The sequence below is a fragment of the Xenopus tropicalis genome, chromosome 6, assembly GCF_000004195.4.
Source record: "Xenopus tropicalis strain Nigerian chromosome 6, UCB_Xtro_10.0, whole genome shotgun sequence".
Lineage (NCBI taxonomy): Eukaryota > Metazoa > Chordata > Amphibia > Anura > Pipidae > Xenopus > Xenopus tropicalis.
In genome coordinates this window covers 91,962,944-91,989,515 of record NC_030682.2, presented here as the reverse complement: position 1 = coordinate 91,989,515, position 26,572 = coordinate 91,962,944, and the positions used below count along the sequence as shown (strand labels likewise).

At 40.9% G+C, this 26,572-nt stretch overlaps 1 protein-coding gene across 2 annotated transcripts in view; it reads left to right on the top strand.

Moving 5' to 3' along the window:
- Nucleotides 1-1,879: 1,879 nt before the first annotated feature.
- rnf182 (ring finger protein 182) overlaps nt 1,880-26,572 on the top strand; it is a 50,838-nt gene continuing 26,145 nt past the window's right edge. The window contains exon 1 of one of the 2 annotated variants that reach the window (XM_031903167.1): nt 1,880-2,085. The gene's annotated coding sequence lies outside the window, so the exon portion shown is untranslated. Of the gene's footprint in view, nt 2,086-23,956; nt 24,400-26,572 lie in introns of those variants that run through there. The other variant, XM_012964177.3, reaches the window with a different exon arrangement.

Genomic DNA, 26,572 nt, shown 5'->3' with positions numbered 1-26,572 from the left:
GTTCCCAAGAATTAAATATTTAAGAAACCAGTTAAAGTGCATTTCTGCTTGAGCTCCAGCGTGAATGGCATATCTTTCTGCCCTGCTGTCAACTCACAGCAGGGATTTCCTATGTCGTAATGAAACTATAACCATAGCTCAGCGTGTGGGAGGGGAATTCCTTTCATGAATCACAAAGCAAAAGCTCCAGCTTCATAAAAATCCCCATCTCCTTCATCTGCCCTGCCAGCTAAAAATAATCCCATTTTGCCAAGTAAATTTTAGGTTACATTTTTTTTCTAAATTAGCATAGTTGGGGAAGTGCTGTATGGATTCTAAAATTGGCTTTTTAACATAGGAAATCAGGTAGACTTAAAGCTACCTGAAACCTGTGAGATTTCCCCTCAGTCATATAGCTGTTACTTTCAAGTTACCTAGGCCTGGATTTGTGAAGAAGGCCACAAAGGCTGGGGCCTAAGGCCTAGTAAAAATGAACTGCCCTCTGGACTAGGAGGGAGATTCAAGCAGCTGTCAAAACTCATATTGCTATGAGGGGCATAGTGCACAGTTTGCAAGAGAAGTGGGGGGAAGTGGGCAGCCAGGCCTAGGGGTGCACCAAGTAGAAAAAGGCCCTGAAATTGCTTAAATGTTGTGCTGTTGGATTTGTTTGTTTAATTTTGTTTAGTGTTTAAGTAAAAAGCCAGCCAAAGAAGCCAAAAAAATAACAGACCTGGGAAATAGCAAGCAGGGCATTGCGGGAAATAGAGTCTTGGCTGGAAGAGGCATACCTCCCAACTGTCCTGACTTTCGCAGGGCAGTCCCAATTTTAACAGCTCAGCCCACAGTCCCGGATTCTTATTGAAGTCCCTCATTTCCCTTTGATCTCCTGCACTGAACGCCAAAAAAGATGCAATGTTTCTCAAACCTAATGAGCTAAGTAGGCTTTTGGCAGAGAGCCCAGAATATTCAGCACTTGCACTGAGATACAGTTGTAACTAATATGATAAACAAGTCCCTTGGGGGAATTGTGACTTGCATATTAAAGGGTAAGTTCACCTTCATTAGCAAAACTGTAATAACACATAAAACAAAACCCCCAGAAATGTGTTCAAACTTTACATAACCTGCCAAATTTTGTAAAATGGGAGTGTTATTTAGGGGGCATGGTCACAAAAATGTTGCCATGCTTATTGCATCATTTCTTTTTGTCACTCTTTGCATTTTTCAAATGTGGTGGAATTACTTCAATTGTCAGAATCAGCAAACAAGGGACAAATATTGTTTTGAATTTGCAAATATATTTACAAATACCTTGAAATCCATTTCAGTGTTTAATCCGTACAGGAAAGTTATTTGTGAATACAATTTCTTATGTTGGGGAGGGAAACATTCAGGAGTACTGAATTCTGACATTCAGAAGTCACTTTTTTATATAGGAAAGTATGTTCTGCCTATGGAAAACAAAGCAGGTGACTTAATTTAAATAATAAAACTGAACCTGCTTAGAGATCCAGTTTTTTTTTCATTAGGCAAAATTTCAAATTTGGATTTACATACCCTATAAGTGTTAAGACTAGCTTCTCAGATGTAATAAATAAAAAGTTGAATGGAACCTTGCTTTCCTTGGGCCTGTGTTATTACTTATAGTGCAAAACTGAGTGCAATGCCCAGCTTTTCTGGCTACCATTTTAGCAGTAATCCTGCTGTGATGCCCAAGAAACTCAGCTTGATGATTAATTAGAGTAGTATTTGATGGGGGGGGGGTATTTTTTAAACATTAGCTAAATGGTTGATACAGCATGAACTAACAGGCCCCCTGGCCAAATATTAGCCCTCAAAGCCTCAAATAGACCTTAAACTTAAAACAATGTTATTGTGGAAGCGATAGTGGAAGCATTATTCCTAGTGCTTCTTGTACTTATTTAACCCATGGGTGCCAAACCTGTGTTCAAACTCCAGCTGACTCCGTTATTCTTAAATCTGTTTTAATTAGATTTTTTAACATCAGAAGGACTGCAGACCTTTGCTTATACCCAGCCTGCAAAAATGATGGGGTGGTCATGTACAGGAGCAGCACGAGGGCAGCTGAGAATTACAAACTGCAGGGTAAGTGGCAGCAAAAACAAGTAAGCAACTGGGACAGGGTGGGGTTACCCTCAACAACAAACTAGGTATGAGAATTTTTACTTGTCTTGTAAGATATTGCCTTTTATGAGAAACAAACAACTCCAAGTGCACCGAACCCCTCCCTCTAGAGGCATACACTTTGGAAATTCCAAGTTTAAATGCATTTATTCTCTTCTTCAGAAGCATCAGCGCCTTTAATGTGATTTCCAGGAGGTTATTGGCCATGCCCCCAGAACTTCCCGCTATGCCCCATTTTATTCCAACCACACCCCACACCTAGAGACTCCCCAGCCCAATATATAAATCCAAAAAGGCTGACAGCTCTGATTCTCCAAGGGTTTTGTAAGCAAAACATACATATGATTTAATAATACATTCACTTTAGCTTTTATCTAGATTTCAAGTGTTAAATATAGATATATACAGCTATTCATTTTAAGAAAAGTCACTTTCAACTCTTTGGCCATTGCCAGACTCACCCCTAGGCATATATGAATGTATATATATATATTTACTTGTATATATTGGTGTTGTACATTTTAATTAAACAGATATTTTAAAAATAGCCACCCTCCTCCACCCAGGATCATAGCTTGTGTAACACTGTCATAAATTACTGGGGCACGCTCTCACTATGTTTGTTATGAAATGTTGGGGAGCACTCTCACTGGGTGTCATGAAATGCTGGGGTGCACTCTCACTGTGTCTGTCATGAAATGCTGGAGGGACTCTATCACTGTGGCTGTCATGAAATGTTGGGGCACACTCTCACTGTGTGTCATGAAATTCTGGGGTGCACTCACTGTGGCTGTCATGAAATGCTGGGGGACACTCACACTGTGTCTGTCATGAAATTTCGGAGGACTCTCTCACTGTGGCTGTGATGAAATCCTGGGGAACGCTTTCATTGTGTCTGTCATGAAATGCTGGAGGACCATCTAACTGTGGCTGTCATAAAATGGTGGGGGAACCTCTCACTGTGTCTGTTCTGAAATGCTAGGGGGTGTTCTCATCATGGCTGTCATAAGATGCTGATGGACTCTCTTACTGTGTCTGACATGAAATGCTGAGGGACTCTCATTGTGCATGTCATAAAATGCTGGGGGCATCTCACTTTGTTATAACATTCTGTAAAAGTGGCTCAGATCCTATCTGATCCCCATGGTAAGCAGCCATCTGCCCTGCTTTATTGCTGAGATTCTAGCTGTATAACAGGGCATTCTGTCACAGTGTTGCAGATCTGATGCCCATTATTCTAATATGTTATGATGTTGTTTTGCTTTGTAAATGTTTGTAATTTAAAATAAAAATCCCTATCTGGTCCCCATTGTAACCAGTAGTCCTACCCTGCTTTATGGCTGAGATTCTATCTATCTGTATAACAGAGCATTCTGTCACGGCATGTCGGTCTGAGTTATGTTAATTCTTTCTTGTGAAGTTTTTTAATAAAACACATAAAAACCCTATTGTAAGCAGCAGTCCTGCCCTGCTTTGTGGCTGAGATACATGAAGTTGTTGCTTGACCATATCCAGCAGATGGCAGCAGGGTATTTGTAAAATATTTAATGAATGTGTCCCAGTTATTACAGGGTAAAATAAGCAGAATTACAGGCCAATAGATAAAAACTGTATAAATTAATTAAACCAAAGGAATTGAGCCAGAAACTTTCTTTCATAACAAAGAGATTAAAAAAAAAAATATTTGAAAAAGGGGTGTCTCCAAACATACAGGCAACTACCACTTCGAAACAGGATGGAATTAAATGGGTAGAAAAAAGTCTTTGTAATTTCATACTATCTTTAGCAGAGAAAATAAAAACACTGGGGAATAGTGTTTTGCTGCTGAGACATATAACAATAACATATGGAACAATATAGAAAAGAAGTGTGCTGGCTCATTTTTCCTTTTGTCTGATAACTATATTTACATACTTGTGTTGCTCCTCCCTGTCTGTGGTATACATTTATTAAAAGAAATGTTCTTAATCTCTCTGCTAGCGATGCAATATGAATCATCATCTATCATCATTTCTATAATACGGCGATTTCTGCAGCATCTATTCTGCATAAATGTATTTATAATAAGCAGAGGTAAAGGGGTTACAATAACAAACAAGGGCAACAGAATAAAAATTGGATCAGTGGTCAAAAGAGCATTATTTACATGCCCAATAATAGAAAGATGAAATGATACTACACCCTACAGCAGGGGTTCCCAAGAGGTAGATCGCTATCATTTAAATGTTTTTGGTAGACCACAAGGTGGGATGACATCCCACCACTTCTTTTTTCCCCAACATAACAGAGCCTTTGACTGCAGCCATACTGCTATGTTGACACTGCATTTATATATATTGCTATGTGTATTTAGGTATTAAACATCAACTATTTTTATTAAAGTAGATCTCATGATGGAGGCTTGGTGGCAAGAGTAGATCACAGGGTGACAAAGTCTGGGTACCCCTACCCTACAGCAACATTTTTCAGGGTTCTTATGGGGTTGCCATCTGTTTGCTATACCAAGGGCCAATACAAAACGTTTACTAGAAATGTTATTGCCCATATATTTAACGTCCCATAATTGTTACACCCATGGTGCTTCTAGTTACACCCCCAAAACTCCCAGTTTAAAGGAGAAGGAAAGACAAAGTCACCTGGGGGTGCCAAAATGTTAGGCACCCCCAAGTGACTTAAATCGCCTACCTGGTGCCCCTGTTGGGAGAGAACAGCACCGGCCCGGGGTAGCTGCAGCGCTTCCTCCTTCCTGCTTAGCTTCCGCGCATGCGCAGTAGAGTGAAAAAAGCAGAACTTTAACAGAGAAGTTGGCTTTTCACTCTACTGCGCATGCGCCAGTCCTGGGAATTTGCCGGCAAAACGAAGCAGGAAGGAGGAAGTGCATCGCTACAGGTACCCCAGGCTGGTGCTGTTTTCTCCTAACAGGGGCACCAGCCCGGTGTACAAGGTAAGCGATTAAAGTCACTTGGGGGTGCCTAACATTTTGGCACCCCCAAGTGACTTAGCCTTTCCTTGTCCTTTAACATCCAACCTGCACAGTTCCAACCCCCCAGAGTGTTCTTTCCCCGTCCATCCAAATTTTAACCCTGTTTACGACTAATCCCCAAGTGGTTGAATAGTTGAAAGCACTGCTACCTTGCAGGTCTGGGGTCTGAGGTTCAATTCCAGCCAAAATGTAATGGGGAACTCCTTCCATAATGTAAAGTTACAAAGCTTAAGTAGCACAACTGAAAGACTTGGGGAAAGGAGGTATCTGCGCCATAGAGCTTGCAGGATGTAAATAAATGTTAATAAATGCAGTCATTTAAAATTGTTAATTTTTGTTTTTACAAATCGCATTTTTCACGTAGTTGTACTTAAATTAAATGATATGATTTGCCATTGCATCCAAATTCGTTAGTACCTAAATTTCATTTGTCTTAAATGGGTCCCACAGGAAATGTTAAAATTAGGCCTTACCATCATTAAACCACAGGCAGGTACAGAACCTAGTCTAATTTTGCGAAGGCCTGTGAAACAGCAGGAATCCTGACAAAGAATCCAAGGGGATAATTAGGATTCTTAACATTTTCCTGGCAGTTTCCCAGCAGTCTGCTCAGCCTATCCTGCCACCTTCTATCTGTCCTACCTTATGCTTCAGTGGTAACCCTCTGGTCTAACTTCATTAACTAGTGCCTCACCCAAATTGAATTTCAGCCTTCTTGAGTTCACATTTGAGTGTGCCAAAGTGGGGTACAACATCTGCTTGGTGGTGGATGAGGCATTATGGCAGGCAGTAATTTTCTAGAGAGGATCCCCAAGGTTTTTGATGCTACAGGCTACATAAGGCTACAGCCTCAACTCTCATCGTACAGACTGGTTAGTGCAATCTGTCTCCTAGCCAGTACACTATTAAATTCAGGACTCTTCCTGCATTCCTGCATTATTTTGGTGGAATAACAAGGCTCTGAAGCTTGTTGCCTGAGAAGGTGATCTTGTATGCAGAGATATATCAATCTGCATTAAAGTTAACACCTGCCTTTGTATACATAAATATTAAAAGATGACAACCTGCCATACTGTACCCACTGTAGATAGCTTGCTTACCTTATCCCTTGCAGGTTTCACCCCCCCCCCATTGTGCCCTTGGCAGCTACCTCAGTAGCTTACCTCTAGTTGTGGCCCTGGCTCCTTTACATGTACTAGCTATAGATGAAAATGCAATGCATTTGCTTGATAGTCTTCTCTGTGCATTGCTCCTCTTGTAGCACCTAGGGACTGAGGAGATCCTCTCTTCATTTGAATGCAAAACAGCAGGAACCCTGGGAATAAATGACTCACTTCAGAATGTATGGAAGGTCACTGGTAGACCTGGAAGTAACAAAAGGGAGCACCTTCCTACTCCTACTTTCACATCTGAGTGCTTGCCCACTGTTCGGACAGATCAGATTGAAACCTTTGGCATCCACATAAATGGCTAATTTGTATCTTACTGAACATTGTTTGGCCAGCTCTCCAGTGGGGAGATCTTGTGTTGTGCGCAACCTTGGTGTGGTTTTTTAGCATTGGTGCATAACGCTTTGAAAGAAGATATAATTTCTGTAATAGAAAGAACTTAACTAAAAGAATTTTCCATGTCACTATTGTTCTCAAAGCCACTTTACCTCTGTCAGTATGTGTTGTGGCTGTTGAAAGTATGTATGCCAAAAGGTCACTCTCTAAGAATGCATGTGATGAGAAAGTGCATGTTTCTGAGTGTTGTGACTATTTCACGGTCATTGGTATACAGAGATAACTCTTTGCCTAGACACAAACCCTCAGTAATCCAGAGCTCTAGATAGATACAGAAAACCCCTGGGGTGTTCTACATTATCTCTTATCGAGGGAAAGGTCATATGAAAAGAACAAGCAACGACAGCTTACATTTTTGAAGCAGAAATATGGCCTTTTTATAAGCATAGGTTATTTCACATATATTTCCCCTAAAGTCACAGATATAACAATAGCCCTGCCAGGGCTGAACAATGGATCTATGCTGATGCTCCCAATAAGCCATACTCGTATTCTTTATTATCTATGTGAAAATAACTGAAGTATTACTTAGAGCCTTTCTTTACAGAAATATAACTATTCTGTTATTTTAAAACTGCATTTATTAATTGCTTTTTTATTGCTCCCCTTTATAATTGCATCCTTACTTACTGCCACTTGATTTAATTCAGTTGATCAGTTTGCTCTCTTTTTAACTGGTTCTATAAATGGCTTATTTAAAATGAACTACAAAATCCTACTCTACTGCATGTAGCGTAAATCTCATACAAATGTGAATTTAGAGAATAATAAATTATAATCGAACTTCTGCAAATGAACAAAGTTAAACCAGTATATTCATTACTATGAACATTGTTTGCTGTATACATATCTGATATGCACTTTGCATTAGTCTTATACAGCACAGTAATTCCAGGGTTCCCACAACAGGGTACATCTATAGGTACAACCAAAGTGCTCAAAGAATTACCTGCTACTGACCCTAATAAATGAATGAACGCTTGATCAGTTAAATTTGTTTTAATGTACTGAATGTAAATGTGGCAAATGCAACACTATGCTCAGCTGCAATGGCACTGGAGTTGTGGGGTAAATGCCACATTGTGTGTAGAAACATGAGGGTTAATTCACTAAAGTGCGATAACGCTTATATCATGCTTTTTTTGCGTTAAAATTGACGCAAAAAAAACCGAGTGATTCAATAAAGTATTATCGCATGCGTTAAGTCGCATATCGTGTGCGTTAATTAGCGCGCAACCGCATGCATTAATTTTAAAGCAATGCGGTAATTAGTGAATGAAAAGAATACTAACGCATGATTCACAAAAGCACCTAAAGCGTTAATTAGCGTGCAAATGTGTGCGTATTTTAGCGCCTAATTGGGGGAGGCATTGAGCAGAGCACATTTTTCATTTTTGAGTGGAAAAAGCTAAAATGGAGTTTGCAATGGGGTTTTTGTTTGATTTGGAGGAGGAACATCAAGTCCCCGAGCCTTAAGCGAGGATGAAGTGGTCAGGCGCTACAGGCTCAATAGAGCGGCAATATCCAGCCTGTATGAGCTGCTTGAGCCTTCCCTGCAGCCACTGACTCGCAGAAGCCGTGCTGTACCTGGAATGGTGAAACTCCTGGGCTCCCTGCACTTTTTAGCCACTGGTAGTTTCCAGGGTTGGGGGGGTTTACGGGGGGTGTCAAACCCTACCAGGTCCTGGACGCCATCCGCTCGGTGTCCGGGAATTTTATCTTGTTCCCCAAAAATCAGAACGAGTGGATTGGCGTGAAAAGGCAGTTTTATGGGGTAAGTGGCATCCCCAATGTGTTGGGTGCAATTGATTGCACCCATGTGGCGTTAAACCCCCCCAAGACAGGGAGCATATATTTAGAAACCGTAAGAGCTACCACTCCCTCAATGTGCAAGTGGTGTGTGATGCACAGATGAACATCCTGAGCATCGTGTCTGGGTTCCCTGGCTTCTCTCATGATGCTTACATCCTAAGGCAGTCCACACTTGCCTCACGGGTGGCTGTTAGGTAAGTATTTATGTCATGTCTAGCACAACTTGCCCACATTTGCTTTCTGTCTCCCACTGTCAAACCAGGCCCTGCCTGCCATAAGCTTGTTTTGCAATTTGAAAAGTGCCTCTTTTGCCACTGGGAGAGTCAAAGCAGCTACTTGTAGTGTCACCTATCAGCCTCACACTGTCACATCTGTTGCAAAAGGGCCGTGTTTTGACACAGGGAGACTGGAAGCAGCTTATTTGTTTGCAGCATCTTATTACATCTTATTTTATTTCAGGAGATGCTGGGTCTCGTGCTCTAGGTGGCTGATCACACCCATTCACAGGCCGCGTACACGGGCTGAGCGTGCTTTTAAAGAAGCACATGTCAGAGCGCGGTCTGTGATTGAGCGGACATTTGGGGTCCTTAAAAGCTTTTATGATGCCTCATTAGGGATTTGTGGAACCTATCTTTCTCAGGTTCCTGGCGGGCCACATTAGCTGTTCTGGCCTGGGTTGTGACCTGCTGCTGCTGCTGGGGAATGTTGGCCGGCTCCTCAACTGAGAACAAGGCCACATCGCTGCCACATACGTGTGACCCTCTCTCACTTGTCTCCCCACTAAAAGTTTCCCCTTCAATTTCAGGATCACATTGTGGGGAGTGGAGCAGAGACGAGGAGCGTCCACCTTTTGGAAAAAAGTAAAAGACTTTATTTAATGTTTTGTTATTATGTTCATGATGCCAGGCAAACTTCATAGACAATAATGATTGTCATTTGTTTTAAAACATGACCTAGTTTATTTTGCAAAAAAATATTTGTGGACATTGATTTCAAATGAGCCAAAAAGGTAAAATCAAGTTGAAAAGATTGACTGTCCAAAAGATGAACTGACTGCACCTAACCCAGCAAGACACACTTGTCCAATAACACACCTATCTTATTACTAATACACTGCACTTCTGTAATTGAAACACCTGCAATATACACGGACACAATTCACTATTATGCCACTGCACAAGCCTAACACAAAACACAGGTCCAACAAAATTTGGTAACAAAAATACCTGGAATGGGAGCAGATGACGATTGCGTGCGTCTGCTTGTGCCAGGTGGAGGTAATGATGAATCTGTTGTAGAAAACATTGTATTCCATTAATATTAAGCTTCTCTGCAAGAGTAAATACACTTGTATTAATGTCATTACACCTACCTTGGCCAACATTCCTGTCCGAATCGAAGGTGCTGGGCAAACCGCTCACGCTCTCTGTGTGCAGAAAAGGCAGCAGCAGCTCCTCATATTTTGTAAAAAACACTTTCTTAGCAGGGCCACCTCCAGTTCCAGATCTAAATAAAATATAGGAATGGTTTTATTGTGTTGTCTCCAATAAGCAAGCCATAATGACGCAGTCACTTTTTGTTACTCATTGTTGCCCCAATCAATTCCCTTTACTTTCAAGTGTAACTAATGATGAGTGAATCTGTCCCGTTTTGCTTCGCCAAAAAATTTGCGAAACGGCGAAAATTTTTCGCCCACGGCTATTCTTTTGTCATGTGGCTATTCATTTGTTGCCCGCAGCTATTCTTTTGTCGCGCAGCAATTATTTTGACGCCCGCAAGAATTTTTGGACGTGCGGCAAATTTTTCCGCAAATCCATGGCTGGCGAAACATTACGCCCATCACTAAGGGGCTGATTTACTAACCCACGAATTTCGAATCCAAATTGGAAAAATTCCGATTGGAAAACTAACATTTTGCGACTTTTTCGTATTTTTTGCAATTTTTTCGGCGCCTTTACGACTTTTCGGAAATTATTGCGACTTTTTCGTTACCAATACGATTTGCGCGAAAAAACGCAAGTTTTTCGTAGCCATTCCGAAAGTTGCGCTTTTTTCGTAGCGTTAAAACTTGCGCAAAAAGTTGCGCTTTTTTCGTAGCGTTAAAACTTAAAAGGCGCGACGTTTTGCGCAAGTTTTAACACTACGAAAAAATCGCTACTTTTTGCGCAAGTTTTAACGCTACGAAAAAATCGCAGCTTTCGGAATGGCTACGAAAAACTCGCGTTTTTCCGCAAAAATCGTATTGGTAACGAAAAAGTCGCGATAATTTTCCGAAAAAATCGCAAAATACCGATCATTACGAAAAAAACGCAATCGGATGCATTCGGCCCGTTCGTGAGTAAGTAAATGGGCCCCCTAAGTGTAACAATACTAAGGCATGCTCTGACACTAACCCTACTAAAATGCTGCAAGTTGCTGCTAAGTGGCCTCACTAACTCCCAGGGCTTTCCCTTATATTCTGTATTAAACAATGCTTAAACAATAATCCTCCTTGATAAAGGAGAGTACAGGGCATTAATTATTTTGGGAAATATTTATTAAATGACCTCCCTATTTATTGCCTTAATTTGTTGTTCTACTCCACAGCTTTGAGGACATAAGTTGCGCACATAATAATAGGCGTGCCATACATACATTACAGTAAAAGTAAGTAGGAAAGAAGCCAAAAAGGAAGGAAAGTCAGTAAGCCAAAAGCAAAAGCCGATTGAGGAGAAAAGCAGATGAGCAAGTGTTAAATAGAAAGATGAATGTAAGATATTTACTTGTATCTGGAGTCCTCTGCCAGCTTTTTCTTCAGGACCCTGTTAATGTCCTGGTAGCGCTTCTTGCAGTGTTGGACACTGCGCAGACAGACCCCAATGCTGTTTACGTGGTCTGCAATGTCCCTCCAGGTCTTGGTTTTCACTGCCGACGGCGTCTTGCCAGCATATTTGCCAATAATGCGGTGATATACCGGCACAACCCTCTCCACAAGCACCTCATTTTCAAACTCAGAAAACTTTAAGTTTTGGAGCCTGCTCTCCTGTTGTCTCTTCCTTTTTGCTGATGAGGTGGGTGGAAGCTCCTCACTCTCCTCTCCACTGGCTTCCTCTGGGCGATAATCCCTGTCAGTGCCCTCCACATCCGACACATCTGGGCTTCCGATGAAGCCAGGCCTCTCTGTGTCAGTGTCACTGCCGGAGCTGTGTGACAAGGCAGCTGGAACACTTGCAAGGTGTTCCCTTTTTTTTGCCACCCTTTTCCCTCTGCTGGCTCCCACACTGCTCTCCATCGCTTTCTCTGTTGCTCTTTCAATTGTGCAACGCCACCTTCCGTGCTCTCCCAGCGCAAATGCGCAAAATGGTGCTAGTTATGTGTTACCGCGTGCGTCAATTAGTGTGCGTGCGTCAATTAGTGTGCACGCGACAAGTAGCGCACGTGTGTTAACTAGCGCGCGCGTGTTGCGTCAAATACCGCACGAAAATAGTCTTCGCGACTTAACGCAAACAGCATCACGTCTAAATTAACGCAAACCTCCTTTTAGTGAATCACGCATTATGACACGAAAATTTTTTACCGCATGCTATAAATAGCGCTTGTTTTAATGCACCTTAGTGAATCAACCCTATGGTGATTTGAATCTGAAATTGCAATTTGCACACTGCACTTGCATAATTCAATGACCCTTTAGAACCTGTATAAAAGCACTCGTCCTTCAAGTGGACCTGTCACCTAGACATAAAACGCTGTATAATAAAAGTCCTTTTCAAATTAAACATGAAACCCAAATTCATTTTTATATTAACACATCCAAACCCATTATAAAGGCGTTTAAAAATCCCAGCTGTCAATCATATATTGCTTGCCCCGCCTCTATGCCTTAGGCATAGAGGTGGGGCAGACAATTACTTTAGCTTTCCGTTCAGCACTTCCTAGATGTCACTGCACATCTCACTTTTCCCCTCCCTCCTCCTCATCTAACTGTGTAGCCAGTGCATGGGCCTGGGCATCTGGTCCCCCATTCTGGCATATAAACAAGATTTTAGCTTGATAAAAAGTTTGCCTTCATAACAGTGTCCACAAAATGGTGCCTGCCTGCTTGCTTTGATTGAGTAATTCCAAGACGGAAGGAAACACGATTTATATTATTTATATAGCGTAAGTAACGTTTATTTTGCTTAACTAACAATATAGAAATTAATTTGGAGTTATGTCTTGGGGTGACAGGTCCTCTTTCAGTGTTATGCCTTTGAAGGAAAACTATGTATGTATTTGTATGTGCCACTAGCTAAATAAAAAAATGCCTTTTTAAGTACTAAGGCCTGCCCCAGGGATCATCCGATTCACAGTGCACACAAACAAACCAAGGGCCCACACACGTTAGGTCACATCAATGGACAAATTAATGGACAAAGTTCTGTCTTTTACTAACTCAAGTCTTCCTGCTACAGTTAGAGCTGTATTATTTCCTGTCAGGTGATCTCTCAGGGAGCACACAGACCCTAACAAAATGGTGGCTCAAGGGAAAAGATGTAAAAGGACAATATTTACTGATATATATTCCAGTTTGATAAGATCTGTTGGTTAACATTCATAGTGTGGGTATCATTATACCTATATTTTAGAATAGGGGCACATAATTCCCTTTATATTTATTACTATATGTAATAGTTATTGGATCTGAAATAGTAAAAACAAACATTCAAGATTCTGAATCCAGTACAAAGCTATTATTGGCCCAATAAGGCTTGATGACTTGATTTAAGAGGATCAGCTGTGCTTAGAATTACAAACCAAGTCTGCTGAATGAGACTCATGAAAGTCCATGAATAGCAGTTTAAATGCAAATCACAGTGAACTGCAATGGTAATTTGCACTGATTTATTCCCAGACCTTGTTACAAACTGCATTTTGTACAAATTGGTATCTTTTTAAGATTTGCTAGCCCCTCATTATGTCTAAATAAAAGCTCATACATAAATAATTCTCTCCCATGAAGTCTTCAAGGCACACTAATCCCTTATTATTATCTGTCACTCATATCATGTGCAACTATCACACTGTACTTCAAAGAAAATTTTTAATCATTCCCATCAGTCTCTGCCCCACCTCAGGTGAGCACACAGGCATATTTGCCTACAGGCATGTGCATGGACTCTGCCAGGTAAATCATTGTAAGGGCTCATGCTAGGGTTGCCACCTAACCCCTTTAATACTGGCCACATAATAAATCCACATCTTGCATGGCTTTTTTTGTGCATTTAGGCTGATGCCACACCAGGCGTAGGGCTGATTTTTTCGGCAAGCGGAAAAACGCTTGCCGAAAATTCAGCCCTACGCCTGCTACTTGTGCCTGCACCCGAATGAATGGGATACGCTCGGGTGCAGGCACATGTAGCCGATATACGCAAGAAAACGCGAGACTTTGCATTCTCACGCGTTTTCATGCGTATATCGGCTACATGTGCCTGCACCCGAGCGTATCCCATTCATTCGGGTGCAGGCACAAGTAGCAGGCGTAGGGCTGAATTTTCGGCAAGCGTTTTTCCGCTTGCCGAAAAAATCAGCCCTATGCCTGGTGTGGCATCAGCCTTAAGATGCAGGTTTGAGCGCACCTCATTAGCTAAAATGTTCAATTATCTCAATATTTTATTATGTTAATAGAGGTTTGCCTTTGTAAATCACAAAATGCACTAAGTTGCACTTAAAAAAGTGCATAGAAATGTAATATTTGTGTTTTGCACACTCAACATGCATTTTTAAATGCACAAAAACAATGTGTTTGCTACTCCAATTTCACTAACATGGCGTTCTGAAGTGACAATTTAACTTTAAAGTATAAGAAGTTCAAATTCACTAAGTATGTAATTATGTTGGGTTGAAAACCCCAACATACTGTTCTTCGACTTTAGCTTATTCTTCCACTTCTTCTTCTGCTTCTTCTTCTTCCGCTTCTTCTTATTATTCTTAGCACCCCCCATTTTCTAAACGCTACTCCTGCTAGAGTTTTAGGGGTGCAACACCCAAACTCCCCACACATCTTCGCCCTATAGCGGAACAGGTTGCTTGTGCTTTTCTAAGCAATCTGGCCCCCCGCCTTTTTGTGGCGCTGCTCCGAACACCCCAATTTTTCTATTGACTTTGACAGGGAAGATTTTAAAACTGCTGCCACACTTACAGCTTTGAAGCTACACCCCCCAAACTTGAATAACATAATCATGGGGTCACCCTGAATGAAACAGCAACATTTGTTGGATGACCCCAAAGTGGGAGGGGCCAGCAACAGCCAATCAAATTTCACCCATTGACTTTAATGGGGAAATTGAAACTGCTGCCAATCTTACAGCTTTGAGGCTACACTCCCCAAACTTGAATCACATAGTCATGGGCTCAGCCTGAATGAAAATATGATGATTGCTGGATGCCCAAAAGTGGGCGGAGCTGTGAACAGCCAATCAGATTTTACCTATTGACTTGGCGGAAATTCAACCTGCTGCCAGTCTCACAGTAATAACATCAGGGTCCCCAAACTTTTTACACTTGGTCACTAGGGGACTGCAGTTTTAGATTTGAAAAGTGGGCGGAGCCACCAACAGCCAATCAAATTTTACCTATTGATTTTTATTGGTTTGATGCCAGAGTTCCCAAACTTTGCACAGTCAGTCACTGGGTGACTACGCATTCAAGTTTTTTTTAAAAAACCGCACAGTGGGAGGGGCCAACAACAGCCAATCCCATTGACTTTTATGGGAAAATTGAAACTGCTGCCAATCTTACAGCTTTGAGGCTACACTCCCCAAACTTGAATCACACAGTCATGGGCTCAGCCTGAATGAAAATATGATGATTGTTGAATGCCCAAAAGTGGGCGGACCTGTGAACAACCGATCAGATTTTACCTATGGACTTGTGTAAATCCAACCTGCTGCCAGTCTCACAGTAATAACATCAGGGTCCCCAAACTTTGCAGAGTTAGGCACCAGGTAACTGTGGTTCAAGGTAAGAAAAAGTGGGTGGAGCCACCAACAGCCAATCAGAGTTTACCTATTGACTTTCAATGGGGAAATTCAATCTGCTGCCATTCTTGGTCACTAGGGGACTGCAGTTTTAGTTTTGAAAAGTGGGCGGGGCCACCAACAGCCAATCAGATTTCACCTATTGAATTTTATTGGTTTGATGCCAGGGTTCCCAAACTTTGCAGTCAGTCACCGGGTGACTTTGTACTCAAGGTTAGAAAAAGTGGGCAGGGCCGCCAAAAGCCAATCACATTTCTTTCATTGTTTTCAGTGGGGAAATTTTAACTGCTGCCATTCTCACATGTTTAATGTCAGGGTCCCCAAACTTTGCACAGTTTGTCACTGGGTGACTACGTTCCAAGTTTAGAAAAGTGGGCGGGGCCAACAACAATCAATCAGATTTCACCTATTGTTTTTTTTTTGTTTAAATTTAAAATGCTGCCTTTCTCACACTATTTATGTCAAAGTTCCCAAACTTTGCAAAGTCAGTCACTGGATGACTACATATTCAGGATTAGTGGGAGGAGCCACCAACAGCAAATCCATTTCCACCCATTAGATTTCATTGGTTTATATTTAAACTGATTCCATTATTTAAATATTAATTCCAGGGTTGTTAAAGTTTCCAGAGTTAGTCACTGGGTATTTGCCGTTCAAAATTTGGGGGGGGAAAGTGGGCGGGGCCACCAACAGCCAATAACATTTCAATGGTGAAGTGTAAAATGCTGTCAGTCTCACAATTTTTATGCCTGAGTCCCCAGAATTTGCAAAGTTGGTCACTGGGAGACTGCAGTTCAAAAATAGGAAAAGTGGGTTGGGCCACTAACAGCCAATCAAATTTCATCCATTGACTTTTATTGGTTTAAATTTAAACTGCTAACGTTCTGTAACTATTAATCCTAGGGTCCCTAAACTTTGCAGAGTTAGTCACTGGGTAACTGCAGTTCCAGGTTAGAAAAAGGGTGTGGAGCCACCAAACGCCAATCAGATGTCACTTGTTGACTTTCAGTGGGGAAATTTAAGTTGCTGCCATTCAGACACTATTAAAACCAGGGTCCCCAACTTTGCACAGTGGTTTTTACTATATAAACCAAAGTGCCCAAAGGTGCGCACGACCGGTTCTGCACATGCATGGTATGTATTTAAGGACGCCAAATACCTCCTCCTTTGCTAAGTTGTCTGCAGCCTTGCCTGTGAAACTAAGCCTGTCTGATTGTGTTTATCCGTTGCTGATCCTTTTGCCTGCCTGACCCTGTTTCGCTCTATGCTTCCTGGATTGACCTTCTTCTTCTGCTTCACGACTACAACAACTGCTACCTGCCCTAGACCTTTGCCTGTTCCCGACTACGAGTCATTTTACGGCCTCCCTGCCTTTTCTCCTAACCCTCTCTTGTTCCCATTCTCAGGAGTTTGGGTAGTGGAAGCTGTAGGGGAGAGTCATTTCTCCACAAGATATTCTCCGCTACGGGTTCGTGACAATAGCTCTTAATGTAATAGGTTAATATTTCTTTATATAGTGATCATGTTTCTTACTCCAATTTCACTTTACTCCACTTTTGTGATTGCTTCCTGCTGTATGGCTCAGATCCAGGGTCGGACTGGGGGGTGCAGGGCCCACCGGGGCTTCTGCCTCAGGGGCCCCTCCACCCCCAATGATCCCCGCTGCCTTCACCCACCCACCAAGGTCCCCAACACCCTCCGACCCCCTCCCGCGACCACTCCTATAAGAAACTTACCTGTGGCGCATTAGGGGAGGGAGACGGCGGATCATGGGAGCACCCTGGGGGGGATTGGCCCAGTCCGACGCTGCTCAGATCACACATTCCTAAGGGAGGGAGTACTTAGCATTCTTATGGGAGGGGAGAGAGGAGAGAGCTGTGCAGACTCTGGCACAGGAATTAAGAAAAACATCTTTACAAAAAGGAGACAAGAAATCCTGTGTTTCTCTTGATAGAGGACTCAGTGCAGCGTTTCTGTGAGTGCTTATGGCTGTATTTACATAAACCTTTCTGATAAAGCTTACTTAGTTTTTACCTTTCCTTCTCCTTTAAATGATTTTTTAAGTACAGGTATACAACCTATTATTCAGAATGCGCGGGACTTGGGGTTTTCCATATAAGAGATCTTTCCATAATTTGGATCTCCATACCTTAAGTCTGCTAAAAATCATTTAAATATTAAATAAACTCAATAGGATTGTTTTGCCTCCGATTAATAATGATTAATTATATCTTAGTTCGGATCAACTAATTATAATTACAGAGAAAAAGGAAATCATTTTCAAAAATGTAAATTATGTGCTTATAACGGAGTCTATGGCAGCTAACCTCTCCGTAATTCAAAACTTTCTGGATAAGCGGTTTCTGGATAACTGATCCCATACCTGTAAACTTAAGGTATGGTGATTCAAATTATCGAAAAATGATTAAGCTGAAAAGCTTCAACTTAAGAATAGATTCACTTCAGTAATAAAAATGTATATTCTACTTCATCAAACTCAATCAGGCCCACTATATGATTCATACGTTACTGCTCAATAGCATAGAAGTGCCTGTAGGGTTGGTTTCATGCACATTTGCCACTGGCTACCAGTCATGGAGTGGCGCTTAGTGAAACTACAACTAATATAACTAAAGGTTTTTATGATTCTTAGACATATTTGAATTTATACCTCTTAACTTATCACATGAATTCTACATTATGCAGAGTTGTAATTGATTTTCCTTGAAAAATAAAACTTTAAATTTTGACTTTCATAGAAAATGAACAAACTGTAGGTAATTTAAAGCACAGCTAAATACTAAGACTTAAAGGAATACTGTCAGGGGAAAACATGTTTTTTTCAAAACACATCAGTTAATAGAGCTACTCCAGCAGAATCCTGCATTGAAATACGTTTCTTGAAAGCACAAACAGATTTTTTTATATTTAATTTTGACATTTCACATGGGGCTAGACATATCCTTCATTTCCCAGGGTGCAACAGCCATGTGACCTGTGCTCTGATAAACTTCAGTCACACTTTACTGCTGAATTGCAAGTTGGAGTGATATCACCCCCCCCCCCCCAGCAGCCAATCAGCAGAACAATGGGAAGGAAGCAAGATAGCAGCTCCCTGTAGATATCAGAATAGCTCTTAATAGTAAGAAATCCAAGTCTGGCTTGGGACTCCTCCAGTTACATGGGAGTAGGAGAAACAATACGTTACCTGAAAGCAGTTCTAATGCAGTGCTGGTTCCTTCTGAAAGCTCAGACTCAGGCACAATGCACTGAGATGGCTGCCTACACACCAATATTACAACTAAAAAAATACATTTGTTTGTTCAAGAATGAAATATTAAATGGTAGAGTGAATTATTTGCTATGTAAACAATATCATTTAGAAATAAAAGTATACCATAAAAATCATGACAGAACCCCTTTAATACTAAAGAACTGATCGAGGAGAACACTTTGTTATACAGTCACATATTGGCAGAAAGGTTTGTGCCTTGAGCATCTTTAAATCATGACAGCATTTTCAATGGTCATAATTGTAACGATCGGTAACCCAAAACCAAGAACAATTGCCAAGGTCCCAGTCACAGATCACACTTCTGCCTATAACAGCCACCTTTCGCTTCGGGTGGAGCCCTCCGCTACTCCGGTGCCACCAGGTCTTAAAGTAAGAGGACCAGGGCAAAGGTTCTGAGCAAGCAAGGGAGCCAGATTGTTTGAAGAGGACTAAAGGAGCTTAGTAGAATCAGAATCAGGCAAGGCAGGTCAAAACCAGAACAGTAGCGCAGTACAGAATCAGGATCCAGAAGAGAAGTCAAACAGGCAAGGGGTCAGTCCAGGCGGAGTTCACTCAAACAGGTGACACTAACCATGCCTACATGAATATACAAGGGTAACAGCAGGGAACCGCAACCTTAGCTGTCTGTTCATATGGAGCAGTGGTAAAAAATACCGCAGAGCAACCTGCAGGTCACTGGTTCAGTTCCAGGCAAGATGTTACAGTAATAAAACTTTTGCAAAGAAATGATGGTCATTATTTATATCATGTACTAAATATATACAAACACACAGATTTGTCTGTGCAATACTCCTTGCTAAGCAATTTTATTGATAATAATGCACTGGTGCTATTACACCACTGTAGACTGGATGAAATGCCCAATGACCAAACCTCAGTAAAGATAAGGGGAGCACTCACCAGGATAGCTAGCTGTAGTGTGCTCCACAGTGCTACCACGCTCCCCCACACCCCCGATATGGCAAAAATCCAATTAGAAAAATAGAACAAGGAGCGGAACACCGGGCAGCACATTTAGTAAAAACATGTATTTATTATCATTCCATTAAAACCATGGAAAAACATGAAAAAAAGCGTCCTCACCCATACAGCTTAACGCGTTTTCGTGGCTAGGTTTTAATGGAATGATAATAAATACATGTTTTTACTAAATGTGCTGCCCGGTGTTCCGCTCCTTGTTCTATTTTTCCAATGACCAAACCTGCATGGCAGCTGTATGGAGTCGTTTGAAAACTCAGAACTGCTCAGGATAGCAATTTAGCAAAGCAGTGACACATGGTACACATATTAAAAGATCAGTCAATGGGTATATAATAAAAAAAAGTATAATTTAGTATTAGCCATGCTGCCTCCACTTGAATAGTAATGAAAAGAGTTGTTTACATACGGGGCCTGATATCAAAATTAATAAGTGCTTGAGGAAACAGGATAGTGTCTTTCCTTGTCTCATAATAAATATAGCATGCTGATTTTATGACAATAGACTACTGGATACATTATTAGTCAGCAGTAATAATTACAGACTGATATAACCTTCTACATAGCTGGCAATTCTGCTGCAACATGAAGCCAGTTTAGAGAGAAGAGGAACAGAGAGAATGCTGGCACTTATGGAGCGATTGCCCAGCCAATACCAGCAATTTCAGACCTGAAAACAAGGAGAGTCATACAAAACATTGTGGAAATTGGAGTCTTGGCATGGTACTTAAATCACATAATCACACAAAATTGTCTTGGAACTAGTTTCTGTCTGTAAAGACTACAATCACCATGACCTAGTGACATTATTTTGCCTCTCTCACCGTCAAATTCAAGGTGACTCAGATTCAGTTCCCTAGTGCCAGCTATCTCCTGGTCCTGACAGCGTTGCAGTCCTGAAACTGCCCATTATATGAACCTGTTTGAACTCTTTGAAGAACCATGCACATGCTTCTTCATGAATAGCTGGCCAATACAAGGAATCGCAATGTAATGAACCACTTGACTCTAAACCCTGCTATAAATGAAACCTTTTTTATGAGCTGATATTCTTTCTGATAAGATGTGTTTGTGCTGTTATACTAAAGTCTGAATTTGTGATAATATATCTTCTGAATAATTTATGTTTCTAAGTACAGTTAATTTATTCATGAATTTCAGCTACATGTTTATGCTTATGCTCTTTAAGAATGATTTATATTATGAGGTATTTTACAGCATGAAGCAGTGATGTTAATAAAAAGTTATGCCAGATATCGATCAGACAGGGTTAGGGCTCTGGCACATGGGGAGATTAGTCACCTGCGACAAATCTCCCTGTTCGCGAGCGACTAATCTTCCCAAATTGCCATCCCACCGGCGAAAATGTAAATCGCTGGTGGGATGGCATATGCGGCGGCGCGAATTCAGTGAAATTGCGGAAGTTTCCTCTTAAGGCCGCCGCGTATGTCATCCCACCGGCGATTTACATTTTCGCCGGTGGGATGGTATTTTGGGGAGATTAGTCGACCGCGAACAAGGAGATTTGTCGCGGGCGACTAATCTCCCCGTGTGCCAGAGCCCCTATTGGCGGGCTCCCTACTTGGGCCAATAAGTTGCTGATTTGGTTTGTAGAGAACAAGTTTGCAGCTTTTATCAGCACACGTTTGGCCACTTTTAGGGGTGAAAAAAACGTTCCACTTAAAGCCCATGTACTTACTGCTGCTTCTGGGGCAAAAGCTTCTGCATTCTATGCTCTGCATCTTGCACTAGTGCTGAGTGCAGTGCAGTTGGGAGCAAGGCAACCCTGCACTTTCTACCTATCATATGCAGACACTAAATACATCTCCACCACCTTGATAGTCCCTAATATGTGCATCTGATGCGCGCTTACCAACCCTTAGTTTGCCCTTGTGCTATACTGTGCTGCCAAACACATGCAGTTCTATGTTCTGGACCACAAAGGCCTGTGCCTATGGGCGCTAAGCACAGGGTAGGGTAAACTTTGCCCCACACCTTATAAATGAGCCCTTTTGTTATTACATTTACAAAGCAGACTACAAATTCAATACACAGATGTGTCTTATTGTGGCTTGTTTGCAAGTTATGGTATCTCTCTGCCACCTTAGATACTCAAAGGATGCTGGGAGAGTAACATAGTAACACAGTAAGTAACATAGTAAGTTAGGTTAAAAAAAGACGTACGTCCATCACGTTTAACCATAATGCCTATATAAAACCTGCCTAACTTCTAGTTGATCCAGAGGAAGGCAAAAAACCCCATCTGAAGCCTCTCTAATTTGCCTCAGAGGGGAAAAAAATCCTTCCTGACTCCAAGATGGCAATCGGACCAGTCCCTGGATCAACTTGTACTAAGAGCTATCTCCCATAACCCTGTATTCCCTCACTTGCTAAAAAGCCATCCAACTCCTTCTTAAAGCTATATAATGTATCAGCCAGCACGACGGGAGGGGGGGGAATACGGGGAGGGAATTCCACAACTTCACAGCTCTCACAGTAAAAAATCCTTTCCGAATATTTAAACGGAACCTCCCTTCTTCTAAACAGAATGGGTGTCCTCGTGTCCGTTGGAAGGACCTACTGGTAAATAAAACAGAGAGGTTATTATATTATCCCCTTATATATTTACACATAGTTATCATGTTACCTCTTAAGCGCCTCTTCTCCAGTGTAAACAAACTTAACTTGGCCAGTCTTTCTTTATAACTAAAACTTTCCATACCCTTTACCAGCTTAGTTACCCTTCTCTGGACCCTCTCTAATTCAATAATGTCCCGTTTGAGCACTGGAGACCAAAACTGAACAGCATATTCTAGATGAACACAGCACTCAGTGGGATTTATGCAGTGGGGATTATTTTATAACACTATGCACTAACATTTGCACTGGCTCAACACTAGAAATACAATACACAGTACTCAATAAAACCGTGTATATTTGTGGGAAATAATTATCTAATGCTAAATCATACTTGGCACATTGTAATTTCAATCAGATTGCCGATGCTGAGCAAGGTTATTCCATCATATTAATCAATAGAGGCATTTCCATGAATTTCCATGGAATTATTTCTGAAAGTAAATGTGGAGCACAGGCTTTGCCACAGCACTAATAATTTGATCTTAATAAAAATGACCCACTATTGTGTATAATGACAGGTAAAACTGATAATTATATTCCACAAATTGGGATTATGTGTCCTTACATTTATATAAGATTGCAGTAATAATGATAAGTATCTATACATCCCATGCCATGCTGTACACAAAACAAAATAATATAATGATAATCAGCACATCAAGGTGCATAGCAATTAACCAAGATGTTGCATACATTGTGATTTGTTTAAGAAATTAATATATTGTATAGAAAAAAAATAAAGGGATGTTGTACTGACGTAATGGTAGCCCCTGTTTCCAATAAACCATTCAATTGCCCCATTAACCAGTGTTCCAGAGTACCAATTATCCCCATCTACCCCCACCCCAAGCCCAAACTAGCAGTAATAATGTTGTACAGGGTTATGGTGGAGGCCAACATGACACAAAAAGACTGAGTTGTGCCATTTCCAGGTCTCTGCTTCCAATACGATGAATTACGATTACCTATGAATTAAATGCAGAACCTGGAAATTCCAGGCTATAGGACAGATGGGGCTTGAGAAATTTCCTCAGCTAGTCATACATTCCCTCTCTCCACTTGTCCTTTTGCTATATATATATATATATATATATATATATATATATATATATAACTGTAGTATTATCAGAAGGTAATAAATATGTAATACATATAGAGCAGAGGTGCAGATGATAATAAACTCCAGGTAGGTGTCAGGTGTCATAAGGATTCTGGGAGATGTAGTTCAACAAAAAAACTACAAGCTGGTAATGTGACGGGCTTGACCCTGGCTCTATTATATTCGTTACAAGAATACAGTACATCCTGTCTTTTAGGAGGGAATCTAAGGTGGAATCATATAGCAAACAGCTCATTCCCTTTGGCTAAATATCTGTTATTATCTGAAATCTTTTATCAGCAACTGATAATAATCACTGTATACATTACAGGTGCAATGTTCTGATCACTTACATGTCACAATTTGTTCAATACGCTGTTTAGTCTTATATGGCAGAATTCACCATGATTTATAAAATGCCTGAAAAAGAAACATGGATAATACAATATTTATGTTACAGAAAAAGCCCTCCATCAATCCATCACATCATATCTCTAATACAATTTCAGTGTCCCCAATCTCATTGAAGCTGCAAGCAGTATTTATTAGCCAGACATTGGTGCCAGGGAGACGATTGCAGCATCAATACAAAGCAGCTGCAGACCAATGAGAGTTGTATCCAGGATTCAGCTTCCTCCCGCACCCTCCCCTCTTTCCTACTCAATGGAAAATCTTGAATGAACCCAGGAGGGGGCCGAGCTTCTGTACCAAGGCAGAGCCGCAGAATGAGTGAGACTTCAGGCGGTCTGTTGCTATAGTGACTCCAAGGAGCAACCCAGTCTGCTGCTGTGTAGTAGTAACACAGCTTCACTTCTCAGATACAGCGATCTGCTGATGGGGATAACACAAGGGAAGGAGGAGGAAGAGGACCAGCTCAGCAAGGTGCAATTGTCCATCCAAAGCACAAGGTAAAGAAAACAAAAACAATAAATTTCCTGTTTTTATGCTCATCATGATTGGCAGAGGACTCCCTGCCAGCCCTGTATTTACTTGCATAAAACGTATTGTCAGCTCTGCTAAAGAGAGTGCAGCCTTGGAGTTGAATGGATCTGTAAACAGACAGACAGATAAGTCTTGGTGTGTGTGTTTTGTTTGGGGTGTTGGCTACCAATAAAGCAACACATCACTAAATAAATACAGGAAAGGTATGCAGTGGATTATTGTTGGTATTAGAGATAAATGCAATTAAATTTTTTTTTTGTCTGCCACCATGTAGGGATAGATGGTACAATAAATCCAAGATTTTTGAGACTGAACAGCGAGCAAAGCAGGGTCTGTCTGTAACATTTGCTAGTAATGATCACCTTAGACACAAAGATGCATGTAGGATATGTGATGGAAACAAAGGCTTATGCCTTTTCTTGTAACAAAGCTGTGCAGGCAGATAACAGCCTTAATGTATGTGTATGCTTGTCATTATTGCAGCGGTCAATCTGCCATGCAACAGGATACTTGCTCGCCTTGTGATAATCCCCCACCCCTTCACTATTTTACTTCTGGACAGTGAATTGAATGGAAGTGCAGCTGGCACACTGTGAAAGCATTACACAGAATAAATTCCAAAATCTATGCATTTTGTGTGAAAAATATAAATCCTTTATGCATGCCATATATATTTAAACCATATAAAATTTGCAGCCTTTGGAAAATCTGAATTTAGCTGCCCTTTGCCCTGATCATCTGTTCCTGTCCATATCAATGAAAGATGTCACTGACTGCTGACAGTTCCTAACAAGGAACCTGTGAACTAGGCATCCCATAAAATATTAATAGTAAATGTGTAAAGGTATCCTTAACCCCTTGCTCTACTGAGTTGTGTCAATCAAAACAGCAGGAATTCTTGCAAGTCACTTGCAAGCATTCCATATTGGGAACCAAATAATGACACTTGTGACATCTCATTTGACACAACATTTCTCAGGCCAAGTAATACAATACAACAGGTCATAGAACCAACCATTTAAGGCTTCATATAAGAATGATGGCTAAGATTCATTGGACTTACTACATATCAGCAGCCAGTGTGTTTCAGGTACTGTAATGACTGGTCCTGTAGAGTTCTCTGCCTGATGGTTACCCTCCATATACAGCTTTGAAAGCTTGTGTAGTGATCAACAACTTTCCAATATGAATGTATTCAAATCTTCTAGTGCTTTAAAAGTTATTTGGAAATATAATTGCTGTTGAAAGCAGCATTTGCTTAATTCATGCTTTTCATGATTTTTTTAAACAATGTTGCAAATTTGTAAATAATGTATATCACAAAGTTGCTTAGAATTATGCTTTCTTTAATTAGGCAAAACGTAATTTATTGGGTTGACATGTTCTTTACGTTTAGCTGCCACTTAATGCAGATTATCACATTGTAGCATGGTAACTTCTAAATTAAAAGTGATATTATTAGTATGCCCCAGGTCTCTAGTGCTGGCAATGCATACATTTTAACAGAAAGATAAGTCCAGAGCTCAATGAAGTATCACTCAGCAGTTCATACTGCGTTGGAGTGCTCCTCTCTTTATTACATGTCAAGAGCTTCATCAGACTTAGAAGGTTGTCACTAACAGGGGGGACCCAGTGTTTACCCCCTGTTGATCTTTAAAGTGTCCAATTTAGTGGACATTGCTTCTTCCTATTATTGGCTACATCTTCCAGTGATGCAAACTATGCAGGTGAAAGCCCTTTAGTGTCCACAGAAGACCTGCAATGAACTGATTATTCTAAAATTTGACAATTGGGTTGTATGCCTGCAGTAACATGTATGATATCCCATCAGGGTATGATTAGTACAAGTCTATTGATTTAAGCAGTCTTGTCAATAACTGTATCTAACAGCGAAGTGATTCATTGATTTGACATTCACTGTACTTATACTCTTCTAAATGTTATATTCTTATATGAACTGTTGCCCTAAACTTGTATACTGTCCCCTGGCTAATGATAGGAGTTACTGCTACACTTTCCTCCCATGCATCAATAACCATTTTAAATTGATAAAGAATGCATGTTTGTTTGTTTAAATGAATATTACATAATAGCTATTTGTGTAAGAACAGCAAGTTTTTTACAACCCCTACCTTATAA